This window comes from Lygodium microphyllum, chromosome 5, assembly GCF_053477565.2.
Source record: "Lygodium microphyllum isolate KBCC chromosome 5, Lygodium_microphyllum_v1.1.10, whole genome shotgun sequence".
Taxonomy (NCBI): domain Eukaryota; kingdom Viridiplantae; phylum Streptophyta; class Polypodiopsida; order Schizaeales; family Lygodiaceae; genus Lygodium; species Lygodium microphyllum.
The window spans coordinates 59,021,614-59,045,266 of NC_141139.1; positions in this window are offsets into that span (position 1 = coordinate 59,021,614).

Here is a 23,653-nt window from a genome sequence, read left to right on the forward strand (position 1 = left end):
ATATTCCATTGTGCTTGTTGAGAGAGTTGGCACTCTGGTGTTTCAACTGCAAAAGATCAACTATATGAAGCAAGAGCTAAGACTTTTTGCATGCATATTCGCGTGCTTTAAGAGGGAGATGGAATGCAGTTGTGATGTAACAGTGTCTAGATCTGTGCAGACTGCCATGCCAGGACTATCTCTTTCCTTATGTGTGTACAAAGACTCATTTTATCATTTTACTTCATAAAATAGAAGGCCTGGTTATTCAAATAAACCAGATTGGATTGAAGAAAAAGTTCATATACAACTTGGACGAGGAGAGCAAACTGTACGAATGTATTGGTAGATATATTGAAGTTTAGAGAATGGTCATATTATCTTGGATAGCCTGTTCTTGCTTGATTGATCTTCTATCCTGAAATTATTCAAAGTCCTCTGTGGTTGCGACTTTGCTTTCCAAAACCCTTCGACATCTTTGGTGAACTCGACGTGAAAGCGTCGCAGAAATTTCAGGATGGGAGATACTTCAGCATCTATTTCAGCTTCTTCTACAACTCCAGCTGTATCTACTTCAGCTCCATCAATGACTGCTGCGTCAAGTACTTCAACGGAGGATCTAAAATAGATTTTGCAGAATATGTCCATGTATATACAGCTCCAAAATCAGCAAACACAATTGTATATGCAGCAGCAACAACAATTGCATCAACAGCAGTTGTCTCAGCAAAGGCAACTCTATTCAGAACAGGAGAATGCAAACAGCGCGACTAAGGCTATTGAAGCAGTTGAGAGTGAGAAGAAGCTATTTGACGGGCGTAATGTTTCAGCCTATTTGAAGACATATGAGATCAAGATGGTGTTTTTTGGAGTTCCTGCTGGACTTATGAGTAAGTACTTCCTTCGTCTTGTCACACCTGCTTTGAGGACAAAAGTGACTGATCTTTTTATTCAAAATACACATTGGCAAGATTTTAAGAAGGCCTTGAAAGAAGAATACTTTCTTGAGGACTTTGGTATGGCTACTCGACGGTCATTCCGAGAGTGGGTCTACATGCCAAACAAAGGTCTCGCTGCTTCGGAGTTGATTCGAGAATTTGAGGAAAGGTATAGTCAGCTTGATGCCATTGAACAAAGAACATTGGATGTTGAAAAAGTTGAGCTTTTCTTGCAAGCTGCAGATCCTGCTCTTCAAGAAGAATTGGGTGAGCTTCTTGAAGATCGCACGAAGCCTATGGGTCTTAAAACTGATTGGCAGGATGCTCAGGATGCAGTCTCGACTTTGATCAAGAGGAGGATATGGAAGACTCGCCTACAGAATGGTTCCATGACACCTACACCATCATCAGCTCCTATGCCTACTTCTATCCCTGTTATTTCTTCTCCTCCTCAGCCAGTTTCTTGGCCTATGCCAGTGCCTACTATTGCCACTCCACCTATTCCTCCTGTTCCACGACCGATGCCTACACCTTCTGCTCCAAAACCATCCGCTCCATCAGTGCCTACCTTCATTGATGACATAATCAAAGGCATCACAGATTTCACACTTGAGTCAGTCAAAGCGGAGTTAGTGGGAAAGTTGAAGGAGCAATTTGCTTCAACTGTGCCTACTACTTCTTCTAGTGCTCCTACTGCACCTAGGAGTGCTCCTAGTGCTCCTAGGAGAGATCGAAGTTGTATTTGGTGTGATAGTACGGAGCATCAGCATTGCAGGGATTGTGACTCTTTCCAGGATGAAAGGAGGCAGAATTTGGTATATTGGGGGCAAGATGGTAAGATTTGGTTGACTGAGACAGGAGCTCCACTTGCTACCAACTTTGGTAAAGGTGGAATGAAGAAGTTAGTGGAGGACATGGCTGCGCGTACTTCTTATGTGACAGCTAGATGTGATGCTTCTGCATATGGAGTACAGATTGAGAAGGGATCAGAGACTCAGTCCGCACTATGGACTTATGCTATGGAGACTGCAAACAAGGGGAAAATTCAGCAAACTGTTTTGACTAGTGTAGGCTCTAGCATCAGATCAGAGACAGGTTGGGACTCGCCTATTGACAAGTACTCTATTTATGCTTATTTGGCTAAATCTCATGGTGCAGATGTACTTGTTGAGGAGAAGCGTAAGAGGGATGAAGAAAATCCAAGTGCAACTAAGAAGACTAGAGGGGGTGAGTTAGTTACTCCACCTACTGCAGGACCGTCTTCAAGACCAGGGCCAGATCGACAGATGGAGGATGCTCAAAAGAGAGAAAAGAGGCAAGAGTCTAGAGAGAGAAAGCAGCCAGGATTCAGATTGATGTCTGATATTGAGACATCTACACACATGAAGAAAATCTTTAATGATAAGATACTTGCGAGTGAGGTGACTTTCACTATTTCTGAGATTTTGGACATCTCAAAAAGAGAGTTTCAGGATCAGTTTCAGGAGGTCCTGAAGAGGAAAAGACATGCATTGTCTACCACTAATACACAGGGAGTTTTGATTGGAGAGTTGGATGAGGATGATGATGAGGTTATGGTTGATAATGCTTCTGTTTTTCCGCAGGTAGAGAAGAGGGTTCAGCCTATGCATTATGCTGAAATTGATGAGCCTGTCATGATACCGCGTAGTCACTTTTCGCGGAGCCATTGGGCTAGGGCAACTACAGAGACGATGATAAAGGTTGGAGAAAAACAGGTGCCTTATGTTGCATTGGTTGATCATGGTTCAAAGATTAATCTCATAGTTCGTGGAGTTTATGAGAGTAACAGGTGGCCTATGGATGTAGAGCATGGGTGGCGTATGAGAGCCGCCAATAACACTGCAGGTGATTTATATGCTGCTTGTCCTAATATCAGGGTTTCTATTGGTGATGTAGAGGAGGATTTTCATTTCTTTGTGCAGGATTCATGCTCTTATCCCATAATTCTTGGTCAGCCATTCATTACAGAGATACGCATGGAGACAAAGGTCATGGATGATGGATCTGCTTATGCACGGATTCGCAGTAAAGATGGTATGAGAGCAGTTCAGTTTATGACTGTATGTGTGAACCATGTTAAAAACAGGGATACTCTCAGAGATGCACCCTTACCCACTGTGAGGGATTCGGGTTTTCATTAGGTACCACCGTTTCGCGAGACGACGGTGGTACAGAGGAGAGGAGATTGGAGTTCTCGCCTCCTGGCAGCAGTGTTTTCTCCTCCGGTTATGTTGGGATTTCAGCAAACAGTTCAATGAGTTATCACAAGACTTCTAGGTTGCCTAGAGCTGCCAGGCAGTATATATGCAGGAAGGAGAAAAATTTGAAAAATGCAGGAATTTTGGAGGATGATGAGCACATAGATGGGATGTATGACAGTGTGATTTGTGCAGATACGATGACAGAGATGGGAGATATGCTGAAAACTGATATGCTGAATTGTCATGGTAATGTATTAGTGTAGTCCCTGGACATGTTTCATGAAATTGCAGATTTTATGTCACAGATTGAGTCAGAGGCTGAGGTAACTCAGCAAAGAGTGTTGAGTGCTGAAGAAATTCAGCAAATAGAGTTTCCAGCTGGTTATGATCAGCTTTCAGAGAGACAGAGGGCTAAAAATTTTCAGCCAACAGAGTTTACTGCTGAAATATTTCAGCATTCAGAGTTTGGGGCTGTTTCTATGCAGTCCATAGAGCAGAGGGCTGAGAATATTCAGCCATTGGAGTGCAAAATTGCTGATTTACAGCAAGGTTTATGTAATGCAGAAGAGCATAATGAAGCCAGGGTTGACACGAAATACAAAACTATGGATAAGAAGGTGAAGCCGGTTGCTGTACCACTTCCATCTGACAGTGATCAGCAAATAGAGAGGGCTGCTAAACAGCAAATTTTGAGGAATTCGGAGCATATTGGTCATAAGTTTTCAGCAAAGACTCTTGCTGAATTGAAAATTGGAAATGGTGATTTCTTGTTACCCATGGAGAAGCAATGCTTTCAGGAGATGCTTGAGCGTCATGGAAGGGGATTTGCTTTTGTCCCACATGAGATTGGATGTGTGAATCCTGATATTGTTGCTCCTATGGTCATTTTTACTATTCCTCATATCCCATGGAATCTTCGACCTATTCCAGTGCCTAAAGCACACTTGCCAAAGCTGATTGATTTATTGAATGAGAAAATCAGGATGGAAATCCTTGAGCCTTCATCTGCACCATACTCAAACAGGTGGTTTACAGTTCCAAAGAAAAATGGTACTCTCCGATTTATTCAGGACATGCAGCCAGTGAACAGAGTTACTATCAGGAATGTTGGTATAGGTCCAGTTGTGGATGAGTTTGCAGAGGCATTTGCTGGACGTGCCATCTATTCTTTGGGTGATTTGTATTCAGGATATGATCAGTTTCAGCTGGCTTTGGAAAGCAGGGACATAACCACCATGAGAACTCCTATTGGGCTTGTCAGGATGTGTACCTTGCCTCAAGGTGCCACTAATTCTGTTGCGCATATGATGAATGCCATGCATAAGGTCCTTCGTGATTACATACCTCAGCTTACTATGCCTTTCTTAGATGATGTGCCCATTAAGGGGTGTGCAGAAGAAGAGAAGAATGAGAGCCTAAATGAGCAGGGATGCAAATACTTTGTGGCTGATCATATTTCAGCATGTGAGAAGATTTTGGCCAGGTTAGAAGAAGTGAACTTGACACTTTCAGGGCAAAAATCTGTTTTTGGAGTGAATGAGGTTGTCATTGTTGGGCATATGTGTGGATATTATGGCAGGAAACCCTCATCTGATAAGGTGAATGCTATAGGCAAGATTGCAGAGTATTGTTCTACTACTTCAGAGGTACGGAGATTCATTGGTGCTTGTGTGTTTTATATGATTTGGATACCTCATTTTGCACACATAGCAGATTGTTTGTATCAGCTACTTCGAAAGGGGCAGAAATTCTATTGGGATGAGAGCCACACTAGAGCCATGCGGAAATTGAAGAAGTTATTGTAGAATGCTCCTACTCTCAGAAAAGTGGATTATAATTGTGATAGGCCTATTGTATTGACAGTTGACACTAGTCCAATTGGCATAGGTTGGGCTGCGGGTCAAGATGATGCAGATGGAAATAGGTATGCTATTCAGTTTGGGGCGAAAGTCCTAAACGAGAGACAGAGGAGATATCCACAAATCAAGAGGGAGTTATTGGGGATTGTCACGGCTCTCAAATGTGACAAGGAGTACTTTATTGGAGCTTCAGTTGTGGTAGAGACAGATTGCTTGCCATTGATTGGTATGATCACGAGTTGCTCTACTCCGGATATAGCCATGTTGAGATGGATTGCATACATCAAGTCATTAAATCCGGAATTTAAACACATAGCAGGGAAAGATAATCCAGTGGCAGATATGTTGTCTAGAGCCAGATATGATGATGAGGAGACTCTACTTGCAGAAGAGGATGATGCAAAAATTTCAGCCACTATGGTTGATCATGTTTGTCATGTTTATGATATTGTGGTTTTCATAGAAGAACTTTATGTTGGAGATTGGTTGCAGATTGGCAGGTACCTTAGTACACTAAGCAAAAGAGATGAATGGACAGATGAAGAGTTCAAGAAGATCAGAAGGAAAGCCTATGGACGGATTTCTTTGGAAGCATCCGAAGAAAAGAGGCGGATTACCTTTCGGGTTGTCTGCGATAGAGAGACACAGTTACAGGTGATGAGGGAGTTTCATGAGAGTCCTTGGGCTGGTCATAGAGGAGTATGGGCTACTTATGAGAAAATCAAGGAGAAATATTGGTGGAAAGGCATGTACAGAGATGTTTCTCACTTTGTTGAGACTTGCAAAGACTGGCAGATGTATTCAGTAGTGCGTCATAGAGATGAGCTTCATCCGACCTATCCGCTATGCATTCATTATAAGTGGGTAGTTGATTTGGTTACCATGCCTATGGGTCTATGGCAGATGAGATACATTGTTTTGGCTAGAGAGGATCTTACTAATCATGTTGAGGGCAGATCTTTGAGAACGAAGACCACTAGTGCAGTGTGTAAGTTCTTATTGGAGGAAATTTTCTACAAGTATGGTTGTGTGGGTAAGATCACTGCGGATCGTGGTGAGTTGGATGCAGATGAAGCTAGGGAGTTTTTCTCTCAGCTAGGAATCAAATTGGCTCTAACCACAGCATATAATCCAGAGGGAAATGGAAAGAGTGAAAGAGGGCATCCGCCGATAGTGAAAGCATTAGCCAAAGCATGCAGAGGACGGATTGGAGAATGGCCAAGACTTCTACCATTTGCTTTATGGGCTGATCGTACGACTCATAGTGTTACCACAGGATATATGCCTGCAGAGTTGATGTATGGTCAGAAACCTGTTATGCCGATTGAGACTTGTGCTTTGACTTGGTCAGTTTTACCTTGGCAGGAGGATTTGACGAGAGAGGAGCTCTTAGCTCTTCGGATTCGACAGTTGGAGAGGAGACCAGAGGATATTCAGCTAGCGATTGACAAGTTGAAGGTTGCTAGACTAAGGAATAAGGACAGGTTTGACAGTAGGCATCGCTTGCGACCAAGAGCAATAGAAGAAGGAGATTGGGTATTGGTGTTTGATAGCAGTCTTGAAAATCAGCATACTGCACTTCAGAAGATGGTGAAAAGATGGTTTGGGCCATACATAGTCAGACATGTCTTTGATAATGCAACATATGAGCTGACAGAATTGGATGGAACAGTGCTTAGAGTGCCTATAAAAAGAATCAAGATTTTCAAGAAAAGAAATGATGAGGATTATGCATTGGAAGAATTTTCAAGAGAAGAGCAACGACAAGAAACTCCAATGGAAGAGACAGATGATATGACAGATAATCTTGTTGAACTACCGGAAATGCATAATGAAGAGATTGATCTATTTGTGGATCTTGATGATAACGATCATGGGTAGTTGGCCCATCCGGAGGATGCGCAGGATTAGAGGGGGTGGATGTCGTATTGCTGCGCATTCGAGGTGTGAAAACCACCCAAAAATTGTGTGTGTGATTTGATACTTTGTATATACTTAGTTGTTGTGTTTACATTTATTTTCTGCGCATGAGTATAGTGAGGAGGAGTTAGAGGTATAGTGGTGAACATGATGAGATGCTTTCAGCCTATGTTGATACATGTTGCTGCAAAAAGGTCTGGAACCATTGCTTGCCAAAATCCATCAGCACTATTGCTCGTAGACTCAGCAGAGGGGAGCCATTGATAGTAGGACGGATTCACGGTTTGAGCTCAATGACTGAGGCTGCTCCATCTGTGGCAAGACATGTTGTGGCAGGGCTGAATTACTTGATGACATTGTTCAAAGTTGCTTTCCTGTTGCTAATTGAGCTTGGAGTGTTTCCTTTGATGTGCGGGTGGTGGTTGGACATATGTACTCTAAGCCTGTGGGACGGGATTTAAGGAACACATTGTGTCAATTTCAGATTGTGGTTATTCTGTTCAGTATTTTCATGGTGACCTTTTGGTGTTGCATTGTAACAGAAACCGATTGTGTTGTTGTGGATGATAAGGATCTTATTCCATGGCAGGCGGTATGAGGAATTCAGGAGTCTTATTAAATTTGCTCCATTGAGCTATGCCTATATTGGGCTGTCTTGGAATAGGCAAAAGTAGCTTATTCTGCGGGACGAAAAGGAAGGAAGATTACGCTAATCTAGAGGGAAGAGGAATGATACTCTGCGCTTGGTTATTCAAATAAACCAGATTGGATTGAAGAAAAACTTCATATACAACTTGGACGAGGAGAGCAAACTGTACGAATGTATTGGTAGATATATTGAAGTTTAGAGAATGGTCATATTATCTTGGATAGCCTGTTCTTGCTTGATTGACCTTCTATCCTGAAATTATTCAAAGTCCTCTGTGGTTGCAACTTTGCTTTCCAAAACCCTTCGACACCGTGGTATTATTTGGTACTTTTTGCACACCTTCATTGCACACAATTTTTATGCATTTGCACCCAACTATTTGTGCATTTTGATACCTCTTAAAACATTTTGATATTTTTATTGTATGTATTTTTGTACATTGTGATTTACCGTTTGGCACTTTTTTATAATATTGGTATTTAGTACTCTACTAATGACATTTTCATGTTATTCCTAAAGATGCAATGTGATTCACTCGCAACTGAGAGTCAAGAGGTTCATATCATCCGGGAATTTTAGGGGAATGTATGCCTATTGATTGCCCATCATTTGGAGCTGATTTAGTGGACTGAAATACTTAGTTTTACATAGTAAATCACTATTGTACACTCCAAGACTGAAGCATATTTAGTCACGTTATGCTTTGCCTATTGGTCACGAGTGCTTCTCGGGTGTTTCATACAACTATGGGGATGAAAATGAAGGTTTTAAAATACTTTGGATGATTTTGGAATGTATTTTGAGCCTTATTTGAGCTCCGTATTGGCTGGCATTTACTTGACATTGGTCTACATTGGCATGCTTTGTGACAGAGGTTCTACCCATGGTCTATGTATGACCGATTCGTACATGCTTGATGCTTATGTTACCTACACATGCTAGTTACATTGTTTGGACTTGAATGCTATTGGAGCATCATTTGGGCTTGATTTTGGATATTTTGGAGATTATTTTGATCTTGCTTTGGCTCATCATAGATTTATTGGGATTGTCTTTATGACATTGGATGCTATCATTGGATACTTGACCATTCATATGCACTAAATGTCTTACTGATGTATGATCTTGGATACTCCATTACTGGTGCTCTTACATGCATTGTTTGAGCTTATTTGCTTGACAGTTTACATATTTTGTGCTAGTGGAAGCATCTTTCTACGCTATTTAGACATTGAGCAGTGCTAGTTATGCATATTGAGCTTTTGGATCTTTGAGATCAGAATCTCCTTATGGATGATGTATGGTTGATATGCCTTGGTTCGTGTAGATGTACTTGGGCTAATTCGGCTTTGTAATCACTGAGTAGACATCAACTTGTGTCAGGTCTTGTTAGTGGTATGTACATTTTTCCCTATTGATTGGGGAGTGTATTGAATTTACTAATAGACTTTGTTTGACATGCTTGGATATTGGCCCATTTTATTTTGACTATTACATGCTTGTTAATGCCCGTTTGATGCTGGTTTTGCATTGACTATCAGTGATTGACTTTGAATATTGGGTTTTGCCTACTATCAGCTCTCATTATACACTGCTCCCATAAATTACATCAAGCATATATCTCCAGACTACCATGTATTTTTCATGTTGAATCATCCTGGCTTGATGTACTTGTGATGGTACTTAGTGGGTAGCATCATTAAATACTTGTTTCTCGCCATTTTACCTTTGTTTTGATGGTTTTTGGTCATTTTTTGCAACTTACAACAAGCAATTTTGAATTTTCTACATTGTTTTAGCTTGCAGTATGGCATCTTCTTCCACTTATAGTGCTATCTTCAACATCACTAAGCTTGATGGTACAAATTATGCCTATTGGAAGAGCCAAGTTTTGCAGGTATTGGTGCAGAAAACGCAGATAACGCCACTAAGGTTGAGTGGAGAGCAGCCTAAAACTATGATTAATGACGAATGGATAGAGCTTGATGAGTTATGCAAGTCCACCCTCATCTTGTCTCTCACTGAACATGTGCATTACAATGTGGTTGAGAAAGCACAGAGTGCTTGGCAGCTTTGGGATAAGATCAAGAACCTCTATGACAAGCAAAGTCCTGCAAGTCAAATGTATTGGAATGAAACATCTTATGGATCTCCGTATGAAAGAGAATGTGACCATGTCACTTCATTAGAGCTAGTTTCATACTATTCTTAAGAGCTTGGTTTTGTAGGGCATTGATCTCAAAGAGGATGTCACTCCATTGTTCTTGCTTAGAACTCTTAATGAGTCTTGGGATGTATTGTGCACTACCTTATGTGCTTCTGCAACTACTCTAAAGCTATTTGATGTTGAGATCTCTCTTCTGCAAGAAAAGATCGACCATAAGAATTTGGATGCCTCTTGTGTGTCTCATGCTTTGAAAGTTAGAGGCCGACATGATGGAAATGCAAAGAATGACCGTGGTAATGGTCGTGGACGAGATTCACAGAAATCTTAGTCCAAGTCACGCAGTAAGCCTCGTGGGAGAAATGCAAATCTGACTTGTCATCATTGTAGGCAAAAAGGCCACATAAGGCCACATTGTCATGAATTGTGCAATGAAAGGTGCAAAGACAAGGGGAAAGAGAAAGTGTATGAAAATTCTTCTGATTGTAGCAGAGTACCTGCTAAGTCAAGTGTTAAAATTGAAGAGATCAATGTTATGCACCTCGAGGATAGTGATGGGGATTATATCCTTGCAAAGCTTCATCTAGTGCTTTGTAAATGACAAAGATACACTCTATGTATGCATAGTGTTGGCTCTTAGACTCAAGTGCATCCTTTTATGTGACACCTTGTCCAGAGTGGTTCCATTCATACCATTCTGTTTTGGTTTCTATGCACTTGGGTAATGATATATCTCTTGAGATTGTCAGTATTGGTGATGTTAGACTGTAGTTTCCTTCTGGGAGTAGTTTTGTTATGCATGATGTACATCATGTACCTACATTGACATGTAGTCTCATATCTTCTGGATAACTTGATGATGTAGGATATCATGTATCTTTTGGAGACTCTACATGGAAGAATACTCATGGCAAGCTTGTGCTTGCAATAGGTGCCAAGGCTGGGAGCCTCTACCCCTTAGTTGTTTATGGATCTAGAGCTGATCATGTCTTGTTTGTGGGGTCTTTACCTCATGTATCTCTTTGGCATGCTTGTTTGGGACATATGTCTATTAAAGGAATGAAAATGCTTTCTAGTTTGTAGTACTTACTGCCCCTTGACTATTCTTGTTTTGATTCTTGTGATCATTGTCTTTATGGCAGGAAGACGAGGTCTACACATAAGAAGTCTAGTATGTCATGCATGAGTGAGCCCTTGGCTTTGGTACATTTTGATGTCGATGGACCCATGCCTTGTCACTCTTTAGGTGGTGCAAAGTATTTTCCTATCTTCATAGATGAATTTTCACATAAGGTATGGGCTTATCGCATAAAGAAGAAGTCTGATGTCTTGGGAGTTTTTCAAAGATGGCTTGCTTTGGCAGAAAACTAGTATGGGCATTGGCTGAAATACATTAGAATAGATAATGGGGGTAAATATGTATCACGTGCTTTTAAGTAGTTATGTGATGAGAGGGATATTAAGCATCAATTGACCGCCCCTTACACCCCTCCCCAAAATGGTATGGCTAAGCAGATGAATAGGACCATCCAAGAAAGGGTTCGCAGTATGCTTAGCCATGCACACCTACCCCAATACTTTTGGGTTGAGGCAGTTACAACTATCATGCATATCATTAATAGATTGCTTTGTAGTGGCATTGATTTCCAGGTTCGAGAGGAGGTATGGATAAGAAATCCTCTCTCTTATGTGCATTTACATGTCTTTAGATGTGAGGCATTTTGCTATGTGCCCAAGGACAAGCGTAAGAAGCTGGATTCGAAGAGTGTTAAATGCATATTCCTTGGCTATGGAGATGTAGGAGACATGGGTTACCGTCTATGGGATCTACAGGTGCGGAAAGTCATCCGTAGCCATGATGCAGTCTTCCATGAAGACAAGACACATAAGTAGCTTGAGAGAGTCATGGAGATACATAGGGTTATATTTTAGGAGAAGCCACATGCTCCCATATAGCCAGCCAGCAGCCTACATCAGCAGTAGGTACTCATGGCGAGGTTGTTGGACATAATGTTGAGCAGGCAGCAAAGCCTACATTATGGCATTTTACTAAATATAGACGCCCCTTGATAGATTTCAACTCCTTGATGCATTATGTCGTAGTTACACATGCAAGAGAACCTTTCACTTATGATGAGGCTATGTGCAGGGGTGACAGTCACTCCTGGGAGAGGGCTATGCAGTTCGAGATAGACTCTTTGCATAAGAATGAGACTTGGGATCTAGTTTCCTTGCCTAGTGGCAAGAAGGCTCTGCCATGCAAATGGGTGTACAAGTTCAAAAATACCCCTAGACACCCCAAGTCAGCTTATAAGGCAAGACTAATTGCTAAGGGTTTTAAACAAAAGCACAAAGTTGACTTTGATAAAGTTTTTCTCATGTGGTTAAGATGATCACCCTTCGCTTGGTTTTGGCCTTAGTCGCACAACTTGACTTGGACTTGTATCAAATTGATGTCAAGACAACATTTTTACATGGGGTTTTGCATTATGAGATTTACATGGAGCAGCCTAAGGGATTTGTAGGGCCTAGTACGGAGCACCTAGTATGCAAGTTGAAGAAAAGTATTTATGGCTTGAAGCAGGAACCTAGGGAATGGTACCATAATTTTGATGCTTTTATGTAGTCACATGGCTACAGCCGTAGTATTATGGATCCATGCTTATACACAAAGAAAGCCTTGATGGATCTTTGCTTATTTTGGTACTCTATATGGATGACATGATATTAGTAGGGAAAACTTATGATGAGCTAGATGATCTTAAGGCTCAACTTAAGAAGAGCTTTACTTGGTAATGCACATTAGATGCAACAAGCGTCTCCTCTACTTGTCATAGAGGAAGTACATTCATAAAGTCCTTGAGTGCTTCTGCATGCAGGACGTGAAGCCTATTGATTGTCCATTTCCTTCTTATGTGAAGGTATCACAAGTCGATTGCCCGTAGAAAAATTATCAAAGGGCCGAGATGGCCAAGATTCCCTAAGCATCTATAGTGGGCAGTCTTATGTACGCCATGATAGCCACTCATCTAGATATTGCCTTTGCAATTGGTGGTTTTGTGGCACGCTATAAGGTTACACCTGGCAAGAAGCATTGGGATGTCGTGAGAAACAATATCATGAGAGGTACCTAAAGGGCACTACAGATATGTGCATATGCTATGGCAGCCAAGATACAGGAGTCGTGGGGTACACTAACTATGATTATGTAGGACATGCATACAGTAGGAAGTTCACTTCTAGCCATGTATTCACTTATGTTGGAGGTGTTGTTTCATGGATATCCAGGGTGCAGAAATGCATGGCCCTTTCTACTACAGAGACCGAGTATGTCGCAGCCAATAAGGCTTGGAAGGAGGCCATTTGGTTGGGTCATTTGGTTCTTGACCTTGGTATTGATGCTATCCCTACCTTGCATTTGGATTCTATGAGTGCTATTCAATTAGCCAAGAATCTGGTCTTCCATATGAAGAAAAAACACATTGAGGTGAGTAATCACTTCATACGTGGGGTCGTTGAGAACAAGTTTGTTGACCTTGTTTGACCAAAATTCTACACATTTTCTCACCAAAATCCTCTCTACGGAGCGCTTTGCCTTCCTTAGGAGATTGATGGGTGTGGGATGAGATGATGTCTTTCCTCATCCTATTGTACAAGTTTTACTATCTTTTCTAATTCTTTTTCATTCCTCATTGGGGCAGATTTTCCTTTAAGTGGGAGATTGTTGGGGGTAAAGGCGCATCTACCTAGCCGCCCATGTATTTCTACATTGACAATACCCGCGCCTACACATTGCAGGAGGCAGGCACCTGTCACCATCACTTTATTCTTTATTCTTTTAGTGATAGATGAATAAAGGGAAAGCCCGGTCACACGTTGTGACTATTGGAGTTTCCTCATTGTGAGCCTCTCTCTCTCTCTTTCTCTTACTCTCCTGCCATAGCTCTCCCATGCAAGCTTCAATCCTTCTCACCTTTCAGTTCCTACTATCATTGGGGGCCAAAGTAAGTATCATGGTTTGGAGCTATTTACACTGACAGTACCTACGCCTACACATTGCAGGCGGCAGGCGCCTATCACCATCACCTTATTCTTTATTCTTTTAGTGATAGATGAATAAAGGGAAGGGCCGTTCACACATTGTGACTATTGGATTTTCCTCATTGTGAGCCTCTCTCTCTCTCTCTCTTTCTCTTACTCTCTTGCCATAGCTCTCCCATGCAAGCTTCGATCCTTCTCACCTTTCACTTCCTACTATCATTGGAGGCCAAAGTAAGTATCATGGTTTGGAGCTATTGCAGCAAGCCAAAGCTGATGCGGATTGTGTTTACATGCTTCCCCCCCTACACACTAGGAAATGAGAAAATTCTTACACGTAAAGCTACATTGAGGCCGTCAATATTTACATGTCATTTTGTAGTCTTCTTATTGATTAGTCTTATGTTTCAATTTTCTTATGAAGAACTTGTGGAAAGTATGGAAAAAGATTCCTTGGTTTGATACCAATAACATCATGCTCTTGGAAGACTATGGCTACAGGAATGAACATGAAAACTATTTAGCTATCACTTCCTACGTTCCAAAGGTTGAACCATGTAGCAGTCCATCATATCTAATGAGTACTATTGAGCCCTAGCTTCAAGGGTGGATTGAAGATCACTACCTATTAGCCTACAATAGGAAATGTCCCATGTATGACATAGAACATGACTTGTATCTAGCAATGAAAATTTGCTTCATTCAAAAGGAGGGCTATTTGTACGACCTAAAAGGCCAAATGTATGAGTTGTTCCAATCGGTTATGAGGTCATTAGTGTGAGATCTCTTCTTGTGTGGTAAAAACTAGCTCTTCTTTTCTTTCCTTCTTCTTGTTCTTACTTGCTTGAGCTTGTGCTTTTGAGAGAGGGAGTGTGAGGAAGTGAGTGACTGAGTGTGTGAGAGTGAGGGACCATGGTAGAGAAGCTCTCCATATTCTACTCTCTTCCTCTTTTCTTCCTTTCTCTTCTCTTCTATTGTGGACAACAATGGAGCATGGAGCTTGGAGCTTGAGGATCGAGCTTGCTTTGAGCTTGCATCTTGGATCATGGAGCTACTGGAGGGCTTGAGGGAGGAGGAAACTCCATCAAGCATGGAGATAAGCTCACTAAACTCATAGGTGTGAGACAGTGCATGATTATGTGAGAGGAAGCCATGGCACTTGGCGTAAAATGCTTGAAACAATAAGTGGTGCATGGATCTCGGCTATTGAGAAAAAGCTTCATATTTTGGTTATGTTTTCGAGACCAATGGATTCAACCTTGGAGTGCTTGTGCACTCCAAATTGAGCATTGAAATAAGGTTTACCCCAAATTAATGCTTGAGATAAGTAAGAAGAGAGGGAGTTGAAGACTATCATCTACAAGGTATCCATACCCCTCTGGTGTATGTCTAATATGTGTCCTCTCCCACCTGTGACCGCGCTCTTGCGCATATCCAAGAGACCCATGTACATCGGGTGTACCCATGGAGGTGGTATCTCTCAGAGTAGCACCCATAGGGGTGCCACCTTCGAACGACTGATTGAGAAAAACCTGGGAGTGACTAGAGTAGATATCCCCACTCTTGTGACAAATCCCACAGGTGACGCAACTGCAACAGAACGATGAGACGGAGACACTGCGTCGGTACCTCCACAACAACCACCTGAGCCACCCTCTCTCGAACCTGCACAAGAGTGAGAAGGAGCACTTGTATCGCGAGCCGACCGTGGGCTCACCGCATCCATGTTTCTCTAGTATCCCCTAGAACCTCTCCCTCCGTCTAGCCTAAGTTTGGAGCATAGACCTCCTCTATTGGAAATCGAAGTATTAGAGTGTGCCAAAGTAGATCTAAGGAATGGCTTGATGGTGTCTAAGATAGCTTTGCCATATCTCTGAATCAAGCCATTTGATATGGAGACATACGTGTGAATATCTCCTATAGCTCCTCGTCACTCATCTCTTGACTCATTGTATTGTCCAAATATCCACAAAGGTCACCTACACAAAAAGAAATTGATGTTAGCATAATCAATATAAAGATTCAAGCTAAGCATTGTAATATAACTCTTAAAAAAATGATCTTACTTAAAATGCATATTTTAGAGTACCCTTATAAGCGATTCATCAACAAAATGAGTAGGTGGATGCTCCAAGTATAAAGTAGCCTATAGTACCATGTCGATCTCCTAACACAACTCTGCATATGCTAGAAGGTCAATAGAAAGGTCACCACAAAAGGATGAGTCCACCTCGTTCTCAAAGAATTATTGGCCTCCTTTCTTTCCATTGTTACTCGATTTTGCCTCCTCTACATGCTCCAAGATTTGAGTGGCCTCCACCCCTTGCAATATCGGCCCCTCTATCTGCATAGTATCCTCATCTACGCTGGGAATATTGCTTTCATCATATACTCTCTCACTTTGGGGAGTTGAAGGTACAACATACCACCATCGAGGTTGTCGGAGGTTTGGATAGAAAATTACAAGGATATTCACAAATGTATGCATTGCAGAGCTTACTTGCAGGGCTTGAAGGCACAGGGGTGAAGATTGCCAAGCACAAAATAACTTTCAACCTTATAGCTCACACAAACACACACACACACACTCTCTCTTTCTCTCTCTCTCTCTCAAGTCCTCTCTTGACTGAATGTACACAAATGAGCTTTCTCTCTACCCTCTTGACTTCTTAAACCCCTCCTTACTTAGTGTTTTATCTCTGTCTTCTCTTTGTTGGCTCTCTTAATGCCTAGAAGCTATATTTTTCTTATTTTTTAATGTTTTGGGCTTGCTATTATAGTAGAAATCCTACTGTGTGTATCTCTATTTTTATTGTTTTTTCTTAACTAAGTGCATCCAAATCACAAGAAACCAATCACACTACTCCAACTTGCTCACCTAAGTTTGAAAAAGAAAAAAAAAATCACTTGAAAAGGAGATCGAATACCTAACAAGATGTGCAGAACCCAAACCAAACTTCTAAATAATATCTTCCATGAACTTTGTTTGACACACAGGAGTTGTCATCATGAATGATGAGGGGAGTGATGGCTTATATGAGAGAGTTGTGCTAACAAGTTTTTCGGCACAACATCTTGGATCATTGGAAGAGCATACTAGAGGGGAGCAAGGACTACATAGTAGTATCCTTGCAAGAGGAGTTTCGGTACCCATTGCAGTAGATAGGTTTTCCACAGACTCAATGATGGAGCATATCCGTGCCTACTTGTCATAGAGACGATCGGATGCACGCAAGGCACTTAAGAGTGGGGTCTCAAAGCCCAAGTGGCTAGATACAAATGTTTGGCACTGACTCAAGGAGAAGGCTACTAATTCTCCAGGACGTTGGAGACAGCATCGGGAGTAGCGAGGGCACGACTACAGGCAATGACTAGAGGTAGGAGTGGTTCATCATCTTGGGAGTGGTGGCCATAGGACTTATTTGGAGGACTTGTAATTTTTTCTTTTGTTCTTCTCACTTATTTTTTTGCAATATTGCTTGTACTGACAATCATATTTCTAATAGTTGTATTTTGTTTTCTTTGTAGCACTCCATTACAAACTGCGATTCCACCAACCTAGAGAATTGATATCCAGAGAGACACGGTCTCACTACATTGATCGATAGATTGTATTCATGCGGCCGCCTAGTAAGTCACTCATATTTCTTGTCCGTAGTTACCAATTTCAAATTAAAATGTATTATTGTATGGTAGACTAATGTGTAGTTGTTTCTTTTTTTGTAGAGTCCATTAAATGGTCCTTTGCGATAGGACGAGATTTCGGATGGCAAGGATCTATAGCTCGCACTTGGATCTGTGGAGGGCACATCCTCTTCTTTTTTGGTTCTGTGATTTATGTAGGCATTTTCTATGCACTATATTATTATCATCCTTTGTATCTTGCCATGAATCCATGAGCGCTTTCATAAAGAGATCTTGTATTTATTTTATGTATCAATCTTGTGGATTCAAGTACACTTTGCCTTCATTTTGACAACCATTGTACACCTTAATGTAACCCTTCTATATGGCCCAAATACAACACATAGTGCTACAAGCTACCCTACCACAATTTTTTTTTCCTCTGTAACCATTGCTATTACCATTGTAAATTTACTGCATGAGTCCCTATTAGCATCGCAGTTTGCATTGCAAACCATCGCTATGTGTGACACACATAGCAATGCAAATAGCGATATTGATAGCTACAGTTCTATGGCGTCACTAATACCCATGCATTAAGCCATGACAGAGGAAATTTTTTTAGTGAACATTTTGTCGCTTTGAATTTCAGCATGAGGCCCATATCTTGTAGTGTGGCTGAGTGTATGGATCCTAAATCTAGATCCCATGCCAATTGTGCAATAGGTTTGACCATGATGCAGTGCATTGCCAACTGCCAAGATTATTGCCATACTCACATCCATACAATCAGCCTTACTACCTAGAGAATAGACCACTATCTTTCCAAAAGAGAGCTCTGCTTGCTCTCCCAACACCCAATGATTCAAAGCCAACTATCATTAGGATGGATATCAATTGGAGAGGGATACTTAGACCACCTAGACCCATCGTGACCCATCCATAAAGAAACGCTCGGATACAATTACGTAGAGGAGCAAAATGAGGATGAAGCATAAGTGGACCCTTACGTTTGGTATGCCGGAGAGGATAATGTCATCTTGATAGATTACAGAGCACTGCAGGTGATGGCATTCGGCAGGGGAATAGGTAGAGATCTAGGAGGACAAAACTAAGAACTCATCGCATGTTGGACTTGCGGTCACCCATGGCACATCTCATCTCAATGTCCCAAAAGGGAGAAAGCCAATCAAGACAAGGCTAACTTGAGATACTCTAAGTGTGGGATCACACACTTATATGACAAGTGCCCTAGGAAAAAACATTCACCTAGTTTTCCCATCATACCATCTGTACAATTGGGGTTTTTTGGATTTGAGAAAATTGATAGCAAAGCCATGTCAATTTCGTTGAATGTCATGACCCGAGCATATGCAAAGCAAGCTGGTATTTCATTACCTGGTCCTAGTAACTTGCACATAGCTTCAATAGGAAAGAAAAGACATAGAAGGAAAAAGAGGTTGAGATGAAGATTATGTTTAAGACAGATAGTGCCACCATGTTACCAAAGGGGAAGTAAGTCACAATGCAGAACCAAAGACATCTACTCTTAAGACAATAGAAAAGGGAACTACTAAGATTGGAGAATATCCCAATCCGTGGCACCAATTAGAAGTGGTTGATAAGGTCAAGGAGTCAATGAGAGAATCCCAAGTGCACCTAAAGGATGCGGAACCCATTATTGAAGATGAGATCCATGAGCTCTCTAATGTGAGCACACTAGCCTTGCCTACTCAATTCAAATCAAGAGATGCATCCACACAGCACTACATAGATAGAGCCTAGATGCCACACAAGCAAGCAGATTGACCAAGATCATTGGCAAAAGAGTGTAGAGCCTAACAAAAAGCCTGGGGGTTGACAACTTACTCACGATATTGATATCAGCCCTTGTGACTCTACCTTTGGGAGAACTGCTTAGGTAGAAACCAACCTTATGGCAGGTCCTGAAGTAGTGCATTGTCAGAGTATTTCGGGTCGAAAGTCTACCATGGGTGTAAGAGACAATAGGATGAAGGGAGATTCATGGAGAGGAGTACATGGAAGAGAAATGGTTTAAAGAAATAGAAGATGTAGAAGAATACTCATAGAGGTGAAGCCTATCAATTTATTTCTGCATCTTGAGCTTCCATTGGATCCAAAAGGGGGGTAAAATACTAAGACACCTAGCCAGAATACTCCCAAATCACTCCTTGTTTCCCTAGTTCAGAGTGTGTTGTTTGCTACTGGTCAACTACGATCACACATCACGTGATTTCACCCTTCCTTCTTTTTGCATAAAATCTCCCAAAAATATCTGAAAGCCACTTATTTTTTTTACATGTCATTCTATACTAGAAGTTGCCTATAGCTATTGGACATTTACAAGAAATAATATCCAAAATATCAAAAATAGGTTATACTTGTCCAAAAATCTAGTATTTTTGAATCATCCATGCTACAGACATTGACACTAATGATTAATATGGCGTTGACTCAAAAGATCAATAAAAAATCCAAATGACGATGCACTTGAAAATTTTTTCACACTGTGTCTGCATAATGGCACAACATCCAACCCCTCTTAACTTGCACATCCTCCAACATGTGCCAAAGTCTTATGGATTTGCAGTGTTAGAAGAAGTATCCTTTACCATGCCAATGTCGTCATCTTCTACCTCTTCTTCTTCCATATTCTCATGTTCATACTCAGTATCCAACTTCTTCAACTCATATGTTGAAGACTCCCTACGTTTAAAGAGCTTGATAAGTTTTCTAGCCACTGGAATCCTTAGAGCTGTCCCATCCATCTCATTTAATGCATAGATAGCATTGTCAAAAACTAACCTTACCATATATTATGGACCAAACCAGTGCTTTGCCATATTCCGACTGGCACTATGTTGATTTTCCTTTCATTCATCTCCCCTCACATGGTACCTCACTCGAACTCCTAGTCACAATGAAGGATTAGTAGTAGACTCAACTCTATGGAAAAGAAATGATCAATGCCTAGTTTTAATGTTTCTACTTTTTAATATGCCTATCTAACAAGACCCTCTTGATAGTGTGGTTTTAGTAGTCCATCAACGGATGTATCTAGGTGATTCCATTCAGAACTCTGATGTAATATTCAAACTTCAGAACCTAGAATCACTTGTGTGTATCCTTACAAGGAAAGCTTCACCTCATTCCCACGAGGATTGACCTAACGGGATCCTAATTGACTTCCAAGGTCTCTTAGTAGACTTTCTAGCATTGATTTGGGACAATCTTTCTAGAAATATCTCAAACCAAGGTGGACTAGTACCACACTTGGTTCAAAGAAAGTGAGAAACAAAGGGGAGCTAGATGCATCAACCCCTCGATTCATAGGGTAAAGTCTATATGCATCTTTGTAAAACAACATTGGGCAAGGTATCTAAGAGAATGCTCTAGGATAATAAATGTTTTATTCCTTCTTAATATCCTAAGTTAACATGCATATCTACCAAATCCTTGATAGCACATTTTTGGTAGTTCATTTAGGCATAGATAGGTGATTTCATCCAAAACTCCCATAAAGTATAAAAACTTTGTTACCTAAAATCACTTGAGCCTACTCTCACGGGAAAAGCTTCACCTAATTTCCAAAAGGATTGACCTAAGGGGATCCTAATTGATTTTCAAGGTCTTCTAGGATGATAACTTAGTAGTAGATTAAAGTAGGAAAGTAGTGAACTTAGATATGAGCAAGATGGAAGTTGGTAGTATTATTATGGCAATGGACTTTTCAATAAGCACAGTAAAGGCATAATTAGATAGTTGATGGATGGAAGGAGAGGGAGGGAGTCTGTGATTACAATGGGGATTATGGAAGTGACTAATTTGATGAAACGGATCAAGCAAGGCCTCAACTTAAGCTTGCTTCAGCCATGTCCACCATCCATTTCTCTCCTCTCTCTTTTTCCTCTATCTCTCTTCTTTTGTCTATTTTTTCCTCTCTCTCTCTTTCTTTCCCTTTTTCTCTTCCTTACCTACTCGATTTGGTAGCATGTGTCCAAAAAATATTAGACCCCTTAAGGTTATGGTAAGCTTATATAGCCTTAGTAAGTCTTATAAGACTTATTCTATTTCTTAATGTAGGGTGTATGTGTCTTCTTTGCCACCTCATCCCTTCCCCTTGTTTCAATCAATGCCTCCCTTCCTTAATCAACACCATTCTCTCTAAAACTCCTTTGAATATTTCAAGTTTGTCTTGCTCATACGGCAATGCATATCATCTCTACCTTCTGTTTTTCACGAGAGGGAAAAGTTGATGAATAGAGGGTAGGAATCTCTCTCTCTCTCTCTCTCTCTCTCTCTCTCTCTCTCTCTCTCCGAGTAATGGGATTGGTGAGCAAAGGTGTGCATGAGTAGAAGATGTACCAATCACATGTGGTGGTGGTGCCATATGAAGGATTGTAAAGCTACTCGAGACCTATGCTTAAAGAGAGAGAGAGAGAGAGAGAGAGAGAGAGAGTATATATCTTAAATAATTACAAGAAATGGAGAAATGAAAATTAGACTCAATCATTGCATCAAAAGCTACAGTAAAGGAGAGAAATTATATGCTATGGATGCACTACTCTATCAGTATAGGGAAGCAAAACTAAGGTATAAACTCTTGAGCCATGGATAACAATATTAATTTTTCAAAGAAGCATTTGCATTAGGATATTTGTGAGAGGATTGAATATGAAAGGATCCAAGCTTACATTCTTCAAAAATCTCTCGATAGATGAAATGCATGCCGTTTGGAATATCAACAAGGAATTGTTTTCGACTAGTCCACTCGCGAGGTTTCTCGGACGATGCCATAGCTCCCTCTCCACCAGATGCGTAGCATGTTAGAGAGACTGTGTGTGCATGTGTGTGTGTGTTGTACTTCAGGATGAGAGAGAGCTATCATGTTTTCTTTTATCGATTTAATATTTTTAGAGAATATAATTTTCTCTCAAGTTGTGGACATTGGCATAAAGAGGTAATTATAATGCCCATTGGGTCATTAGTTGTAAAAAATGTAGTAAGACAAGATGAAGAAGATACTTATAATAATTATTATAAAATATTTTTTAATAATTAATAATTTTGATATATATCAATAATTATTAGTGATTTAATAATATTATTATATTTATGAAAATTTTAATAATAATCAATATTATAAAATTATGTAATATTATTAATATTGATAAATAGTATCAATGTATATAATTAGTAATTTTAACTAATATAATTGTTATAATAATAATGTAAATATCAATATATATAATAATTACATTTTACTATATATATAGGGAAAAATTATAATAATATTAAAAATACTTCATAATTAATCTTGTTCATAATAAAAATAAATAATTTTAATATATATAATTCCTATTATTCATATCAATAATAATTAAACATTTTAATATTTTAATAATATTACTGTATATAACTCATCAGTAGATAGTCGTGTTATATTGTTACTATAGAATATGATATATATTATTATATTAAAAACTTTAATGTATATGATATAGGAATATATGTATGAATAGGTGTGTGTGTGTGTTTATAATATGAAATAGTATATGTATCATTGACAATATATATGAGAGAGAGAGAGAGAGAGAGAGAGAGAGAGAGTGTGTGTGTGTGTGTCACGATTGGTTTTTTTGTGACTTAAGCACTCACAAACCCTCTTGCCATTTGAAACATGCCTTTAAATCTTAGTGCGAAACACCAAAGAATACCAGTACTTATATGATACCAGTGCAAAGCACTAAGAGAACATTGGTACAAAGCATCGAGAGAATCTAGTTGGAGAGTGCCTAGTATATATGAAGACAAAGATAAATATATTTTTGAGTTTAGGAAGACTAAAGCTACTTCAAACAATAATAGAACTTCCAATTCATGACGAAACTTTGGAACAATAACATCTCTCATGCATGTGGTCCTTGAGTTACCTATGCCAAGTGACATACGGTCTAAGGAATAAATGAATGAAACTTTAAATTTCTGCCTTTGCTTTATTTTAGACTTTGACATTGTGCCGTACAAGTAACGTGTTTTATGTAAGTTTATTTCCGCCAGAATGCTCGCACGCTAGGGCGTACTACGGATACTAGTTCATTAGTCGAGCGATTTTTGGACTATTATCTTTCTATATTTAATTCAAATCCGGATCATGGAGTCGTGGATTAACAACTTTTAACGTAACATAATATAGCTCATGAGTCACCAAGCGAGGAAGGCTCAAGCCAGCGCACTAC